Source organism: Berghia stephanieae, chromosome 1, assembly GCF_034508935.2.
Source record: "Berghia stephanieae isolate SIO BIC M18660-M18661 chromosome 1, UCSD_Bste_1.3, whole genome shotgun sequence".
Classification (NCBI taxonomy): domain Eukaryota; kingdom Metazoa; phylum Mollusca; class Gastropoda; order Nudibranchia; family Aeolidiidae; genus Berghia; species Berghia stephanieae.
Window position 1 is genome coordinate 103,864,048 of NC_088360.1, and position 8,040 is coordinate 103,872,087.

Here is an 8,040-nt window from a genome sequence, read left to right on the forward strand (position 1 = left end):
ATCTCGTTATTAGAGGAATGCGTTTGGAACCGAATCTCTCCCTTAGTTGTATCCAACGAGTTTTATGCCCAAAATTATAAATAGACTACGTATCTACGGCAGAAGAGTAAACCCAAAGTCCTTGTCAGCACGTGCAATGTACGTATTCGATTATGAATGTTATAGATAGTATGCAGATGACGTCACTCAGGCCTTCGTTATTGTTTTTGCCATCCGCGTTTGTGAGTTGTTCTCACTAAACTGTATTAACCAGACTATAAAAGTTCATGGTTACACAGAGTTTGTGTGTTGGTCCGTTATACTTCCGGATGGCAATGTTGTGAACTCCTTGGCCAAGCGCATTCTATCTATAGATAGTTCGAAGATGACGTCACTCGGGTCTTTGTTATTGTTTTTTTGCCACCGCGTTTATGAGTAATGCTCACTGAACTGTATTAACCCGACTATAAACGTTCATGGATACACACAGTTTTGTGTGTTGGTCCGTTACACTTCCGGATGGCAATGTTATGAGCTTCTTAGCCAAGCGCATACTATCTATAACAGCTCATTATAATTGAAACGTAAGCCATAAAAGGACATAGCAGACGTAAATAACATTTTTCAAGGCCAGCAGGTGGTGAACGAAAAACACAAATCGCACCAAGTCATGGGAACAACCACAACGCTTAGATGACAGTCCCGTGAGTTTCCGTCTTGTCTTCATTGGTTTGTCACCTATCAAAGGACTAAACGGGAGTGATATTGTCTATAGATAGTATGCGTTTTGCTAAGAAGCTCACAACATTCCCATCCGGAAGTATAACGGACCAACATACAAAACGATGTGTAACCTAAAACGTTTATAGTGTCTGGTTAATACAGTTTAGTGAGAATTACTCATAAACACGGATGGCAAAAAGCAATAACAAAGACCTGAGTGACGTCAACTTCGTTCTATCTATAGGGAGTTGACGTTGGCGGTATAACCGAGCTCGTCATCAAGATGACGTTATGCGAGTAGGTTATATAATGAGGGGCAATATAACAAGGCTTTGCTGTATTCTCTAATAGCTTTTAAGGTGGTATAAATAAGCGATTTCATCATCGTAATCATGATCATAATCATCATCATCGTCATCATCATCATCATCATCATCATCATCATCATCATCATCATCGTCGTCGTCGTCATCATCATCATCATCATCATCATCATTCAGTAATTAATAGAACTTGAGTTTGTCGAGTGTCAGCCAAGCGCTCTACCGAATGATTCACACCCCCCCCCCCTAATCCCCCAACTCCACCCACAAATAGACACGCACACACACACACACACACACACACACACACACACATATAGACACACCTATCCATGGGGCATTTGGTGTATTCTGACTTCTTTCAAAAACGGGGGCTTTTATTGAATTCTACACAGTATAAAGAAAGTGACCTTGCTCAATCATGCAATTCAATATTATTATGCTTAGAATAAACAACGCCCGTAATACAAGCATACGAATTTGTATACACATAAATTAATATATGAGAACACACACATATACACACACAAACACAAAATCACACACACACACAACCACGAGTACATATGCACATAAACACACACACACTCTCTCTCTCTCTCACACACACACACACACACAAACACACACACGTACACACTACTGTTTATTTACGTGATCGACGTCTATATTTTCGTGTATTTAAAAAAACAACTCAGAGATAAAAATTAGTAGTAAAATATATAAATAAATCAATAAATAAATCAATAAATAAACAAAAATAATTAAATAAATGAATATATATATATATATATATATATATATATATATATATATATATATATATATATATATATATATATATATATAAATGAATAAATAAACATCGACTTCAATACACACTTCAAAACATAAATTTGAATACACCAATTTGGGGAATTTGGAGAATGCAATGCTTTTGAATAAATGAGAAAGCGTTTAAATATAGCTCGGTGGAAACAGCTGTATTATTTCTATACCGCCAAACACTGATAAAACACATTTTACTTATTTTGGCCAGGAAAATTGTACTTAATGCATGAATTATATCGACAGATTATAATTAAGATGATTTTCAAAACCTCAGAAAATATTACAACCGTTCCTTCTCCTTCTTCTTCTTCTTCTTCTTTTTCTTCTTCTTATTCATCTTCCATCTATCCATCTATCTATCTATCTATCTATTTATCTATCTATCTATCTATCTAACTATCTATCTATCTATCTATCTATCTATCTATCTATCTATCTATCTATCTATCTATCTGTCTGTCTGTTTATCTATCTACCTATCTTTCTATCTATCTATCTATCTATCTATCTATCTATCTATCTATCTATCTGTCTGTCTATCTATCTATCTATCTATCTATCTATCCCTCTATCTATCTAAACATCTATCTATCTATCTAGCTATTAATTCTCTGGTTTATGACTTTTTGACTAGTTGAGGATCAATAAATCTATCTATAATTAATGGTCTTGTGGTATGTCACTCGCCTTCGGATTAGAAGCCCCAGGTTCTGTGAGAGGCGCATAGTTGAGCTCTGGGTAAAAGTCTCTTTATTCACATTCTCTCTCCGTATTCAAGCGTAAAATGAGTACCTGATCGTTAATAGTGTTGTCCCTGTCGGAAAAAAATTGTAATGTCGCTAAACAGGCGTCATGTCTCGGCCTACATGTTCAATGTTGCTGTTGGACAGGGACTCGTAAAAGCTCTTTGAGAACGTTTAGTGCATCTTGAGCTGTATAAAAGTTCAAGTTTGCTTTTTTAAAGCCACAATTTAAGTTAATTTGACGTTTTGTCATGCTACAGCTGTATTTATATCATCATCTAGTCAGCTGATCCTGCGTAGGACGTTGCTTCCCGAACTTTCTTGCGAAACAGATTACGGTTTTCCGCCAGTCTACTTGCTTGAGTTGCTGTCATTCCCAGCCATTCACATATATCTTGTTCCCAGCTTCTTGTTGGTCTACCTCTTCCTCTCTTGCCGTCTACCCTTGTCTGTATTTATATAGCGACACTATATATATTATATCCACTTGACGAATAACGATTGTATTCCAGTATACATAATCGAGAAGGCACTCAATTTTTCCAACCATAACAACATCAGCCGAATCAATGGTGTGAAATAACATTAAATTCACGTCGGAATCACGGTCTTTCAATGAACCACATAACTTACTGGAGACGATAAAATTTCACAAGTAAACCCGCATATCCACACACACACACACACACACACACACACACACACACACACACACACACACAAATAAGAAATAGAAATTGAAAGAAACAAAACAACAAAACAATCCCAAACAAAATATCAGAACACCTTAAAAGTGAGTGTTGAAACATAGACCTAGCACATATTTTTTTTTAAAACCTGAAAGTTGAAGAACTATTTTATTTTTGTTTTCTCTGAGGGCGGTGGGGAAGCGTTGAAAGGGCGTGGGGGGGGGGGGGGGATGAGTTTCATCAATTGAAAATAGCAGCTATCAGATAAAGTAATAAATATTTTAATAGCACTATAAAAGGCGGCGAACCCCGTTTTCTTTTCTCGTAAAAATAAGAAAATAAGACTGGTTGAAAAATACGGAAGAAACCCGAACGTGAGGTGAGTGCAAGACCCGTATTATCAGCGGTGACAATCTATTTCAGAATTTTTACATTATTTTAGAATGGAAAAAACAGATACTATAATAGCAAAATAAAAATAAATAATTGAGGAAGTCTACTGAAAAGAGAAATGATCGGATTAAAAATCTTACTGCTTGATTTTATTGTGATAAAAATGAAAAGAAAAAAAAAGCAACAACAACAAAACAATAATAATAAAACAAAACAAATAATTAAAAAAAAAATAATATAAAAAAAAAAGAAAAAAAAAGAACAATTTATATCTGCCATAATTGGTGATATAAAACTTCCCTTTTTTTTTTTTTTCTTTTTTTTTTTTTTGGTCCTAATAAAACACGGGTCAGAGAGTGACATCTGACCAATTGGTTTTCAACCGATATCGGTAACTTATTGACTTCAAGGGAAGCCATCGTAGACTCTGTCTTTTGGGCTCTCGGGTCAATATAATTCCCGGTATCGGTTAAAAATCGCATAATAAAACCGGTTAAAAAAAAAAAAAAAAAAGTTGTGTTCTATGACTAACCGGGATTTCTTCACTGTTCAAAAACTCTAAAACGTCTTTACTGGTCTGTCAAAAAACTTTTATCAAAGTTCAGGACAGAGAAACATTTATACATCAATAGATTAAGATGAGCTCAAAGTGTCTAAATTTATTAAACCTCTGTTTACCAAATCACAGGAAAATCCTCACATTTGTTACGATACAATCAACGTATTTACACTGTCTTGTAGATACTGTTTTTCTGAACAAAATTATGTATAGCAAGTACTTATTAATAATAATATATGGCATTTATATAGAGCTCAATACCGTTGTTAAATGCTCTAAGCGCTTTACGGTGATGGCGATATAAAACAAAATATATTACAGTAAGACAAGTATTGATGGAAGAGTGATACGAATTCAATGTAACAACAACAAAACATGATAATAGTTTAGCAACTTACGACGTAAAAGATAAAACTTTAAGCGAGATTTGAAAGTTGTCAACGAATCAAAGCATCTCACATGTGATGGGAGAGAGGTCCAAAAATGGGGGTCCGAAAATTGAAAAGATTGCTCATCTATTTTACGCAAGATCTTATGTTTGTTATTTTGGTCATGTTAGAGTTTTTGAAAATCAATTTTCATGTTGGACCGGTATGACGTTTCCGGGAAAATCCGGAAAATGGTCGGTATGGAGAGTTTTCTGGTCAAATTGAGAAAACGCATTTTCTCTCTCTCTCTCTCTCTCTCTCTCTCTCTCTCTCTCTCTCTCTCTCTCTCTCTCTCTCTCACACACACACATTCTACAATATACATAATTCAAATCTGTCACTGCATCTCAAAATCTTTTGACAACGATGAATATAATTAATCAACATGTCTTCTTCTCGTAATCTTGAAGTTGTAAAAGGTTCTTTTCAATATAATAGGGCAGAGATATTGTGAAGTCACGTCTTCTAATTTTCCGGTTCCAAAATCCTTGGAAGTGTGTATGCAACTAGTCCTTCGTAGGACTAATATTTAAAAACTTACACTTTGAATCATCAAGTGACATAACTATGATGTATAGGCATATTCGTATGATTGCAGAGGAGTAAAAGGGTGAGATTTGAGGATCTTTATTGGCGAACAGCATATATTTAGACTAGAAAATAAGATGCTATCATTCTGAAATCAGAAGATCAATCAAGATTTGTATCTACCCCCCCCCCCCCCCCCAGAAGCGTGGTTTTACACTTTCAATAACACTGGAACCAGACTTTTGACATGACACTTTTGTTCCCTATTCCCGAGAACTCGAGAGGTCGTTTTTGAAATAGCGCCAGTGTTGAATATTTTAAGAAATCGTGAAAACATAAACTTTACTGTTATCTAGAACATTATTCAAGAAGGACCACGCAGGTTTAAAAAGATTTACTTGAGGGCCAATGTCAAAATTCAAAATATATAAACAAAATGTCTTAAAGCTTAGATTTGATTTCAAGTTAATCCATTTGGCGAACCACCCAGCAGCAAAGTTCCACGGGTCAGGCCCGTTTTTAGAGCACCACTTGAGAACCAACCTCTGATCTACAAAAGACCCGATGGCATGTCATACGAGTAGCTTTTATCTTTAAGGTTACTTTAAGTCTACTAATATATCGTAGATTTACAATAGAATTGATCTATATGTATAGCTACACTTTATCTAGGTAAGTTGACATTAACACGGTCCGCTAGGTTTTTGTACCATTCAATTTTATCCATTGTTTTCTCATACAATGAAATATGACAAAATGATCTCTTGGCCTTTTCAAGTCTTCGTGGAGATTTATGATAATTTCGGGAACCCACGTCGAATTGGGATAAGCCGCTAAGGAGGGGTTAAGTACTCGTGGTTTTTGTTGATACATTTCACATCCAGTCATCCAGGTAATTGGTGTATTCGATTACCAAAAAGGATGGGCGTGGTGAATGAACGATATCTTGCCAATAGCGGAAAGCAAAAAATAAATATAAACAATTACTAAACAGAAACAAGGAAAGAATGAGAGAGGAAAAAGACGGGGGTAAAAGAGAAACAAACAAAACAAAATTAACCATTCTTTGTGAACGATTGCCAAATTCTCCATGAGAAAAAGGTGGGAGTTTGGCTGTGGGCCTAGCGTAGTATTGTATCTAATTTTGGATAAGGCCACTCAAGCTATCTGAGTCAATGAATGAATTAATTATCGATGCTCAATTGCAGTTTGTTTTTTTTTTTCGTTTGCTTGTAAGTATAATATGATGTTGATCTCGCCTTCTTCGTTTTCATTCTTCTCCCGCCCACCCCCTCTCATTTGAATACGTATGGATTCATTTTGAGCAATTATATTTGACAGTATGTGGTGCATCTGATTTTCATAAAAGGACCATATTATATTATAGAAAATGACACGATATATCAATTGTTGCAAGAATTTGATTTTTAAACATGATGATAATGATCTGATGATAATGCTGCTGCTGCTGCTGCTGCTGCTGATGCTGCTGATGATGATGATGATGATGATAATAATGCTGCTGCTGGTGGTGATGGTGATGATGATGATAGATAAGATGATGACGATGAAAATAATGTTGATGACGATGGTGATGATGTCATTTAGCGATAGCAGTTTGAATTTTTTAGTTTTTGAATTATGAAGAATAATGACAAAGTCAATGATATAAATTACTTTGTAAAAGTTGAATTGATTTCCATTAACTTTTGAGTATCATGAAAAAAAATCCCCCCCCCCCCCCCCCCCGCCAACCACTATCAATACAAGACAAAAACAGCTTGTACTTATCATAGTACTGAGATATCAAAATCATAAAAATTGATAATTAATTATCTCATATCTTTTTAAAAGTAACTAATACCTACATTCTAAAACAAATGTATACATAATTTAAGTAGGCCACGTGAATCACACTGAGAACGATATTCCAATCACAGCAATCTCTAAACTAACAAGCGGCGCCTGACTAAAGTTTAGTTCTGGTTCCAAGACGCTCATGTCTCAATATCATTAATATTAAATCGGAATAGGGGGGCTGGTCTTAATATTACCCTAATCAACATAATGCTGCCATAGCTCGGCATCGGGAGCCAATACAATTGTCGCTAGTCACAAGGCTGTCAGTCTGTCGCCCACAAAGACGTGAGTAGCAAGGGAAGAAGCTGGCAGGCTGGATGGCTGGTACTCACGGAGCAAGCACGCCGACGACGACGGTGACGCATTGTGATGTGTTTCGTGCTAGAGGTGATGGAACGCCGCTTTCTGGCTGGACGCATGGAATTTGTGGATTGGAGATGAATTTGGTTTGTAATAAGATTGCCATTTTGGCCAATCCTCCCTTTGGTCTCTTTTGTTCTATGATAAAGATCGGAAAAAATGAGTATGAAAAAGTGCTAGATAAAGTAAGAAAGAAAAATACAAGAAAAATAAAATTTTCCATAAATCAGTCTTCCTCGACTGGGATGGGTTTTTTTTTTTTTTAATTTCTTGTACTTTTCTTTCTTTGATTTGTCTGACACTATTTCATGCACACTTTTTCAGATCTTTATGGTAAACCAGTGCATGCTCCTAATTTGTCACTTTTGTTACATGTAAAACCAGGATCATATTTAAATTTGAAAGGGAAAATGAGGAGGAGGAGGAGAAGAAGGAGGAGGAGGAGGAGGGAGCGGGAGAGGGAGAAGGAGGAGAGTGATGTTGAGTAGAAGGAGGAGGAGGAAGCTGATAGACTTGAAGAGGATGAGGAGACTACTGAGCAGGAGGTAAAGAATAGGGGGGGGGGGGGGGGGCGGCCGAGGGAGCGGGGGGGGGGGGGGGCGATATCAAAGAAAAATAGATTTG

The 8,040-nt window shown here is 36.3% G+C and overlaps 1 protein-coding gene across 6 annotated transcripts in view; it reads right to left on the minus strand.

Annotated features, from left to right (window-relative positions):
* Window positions 1–8,040, minus strand: part of LOC144962627 (protein jagged-2-like) — a 105,354-nt gene that overhangs the window by 81,625 nt on the left and 15,689 nt on the right. For 2 of the 6 annotated variants that reach the window (XM_078895729.1, XM_078895726.1), the window contains exon 1: window positions 7,065–7,180. The exons of 3 other annotated variants lie outside the window; for them this stretch is intronic. The gene's annotated coding sequence lies outside the window, so the exon portion shown is untranslated. Of the gene's footprint in view, window positions 1–7,060; window positions 7,212–8,040 lie in introns of those variants that run through there. One more of the 6 variants, XM_078895724.1, reaches the window with a different exon arrangement.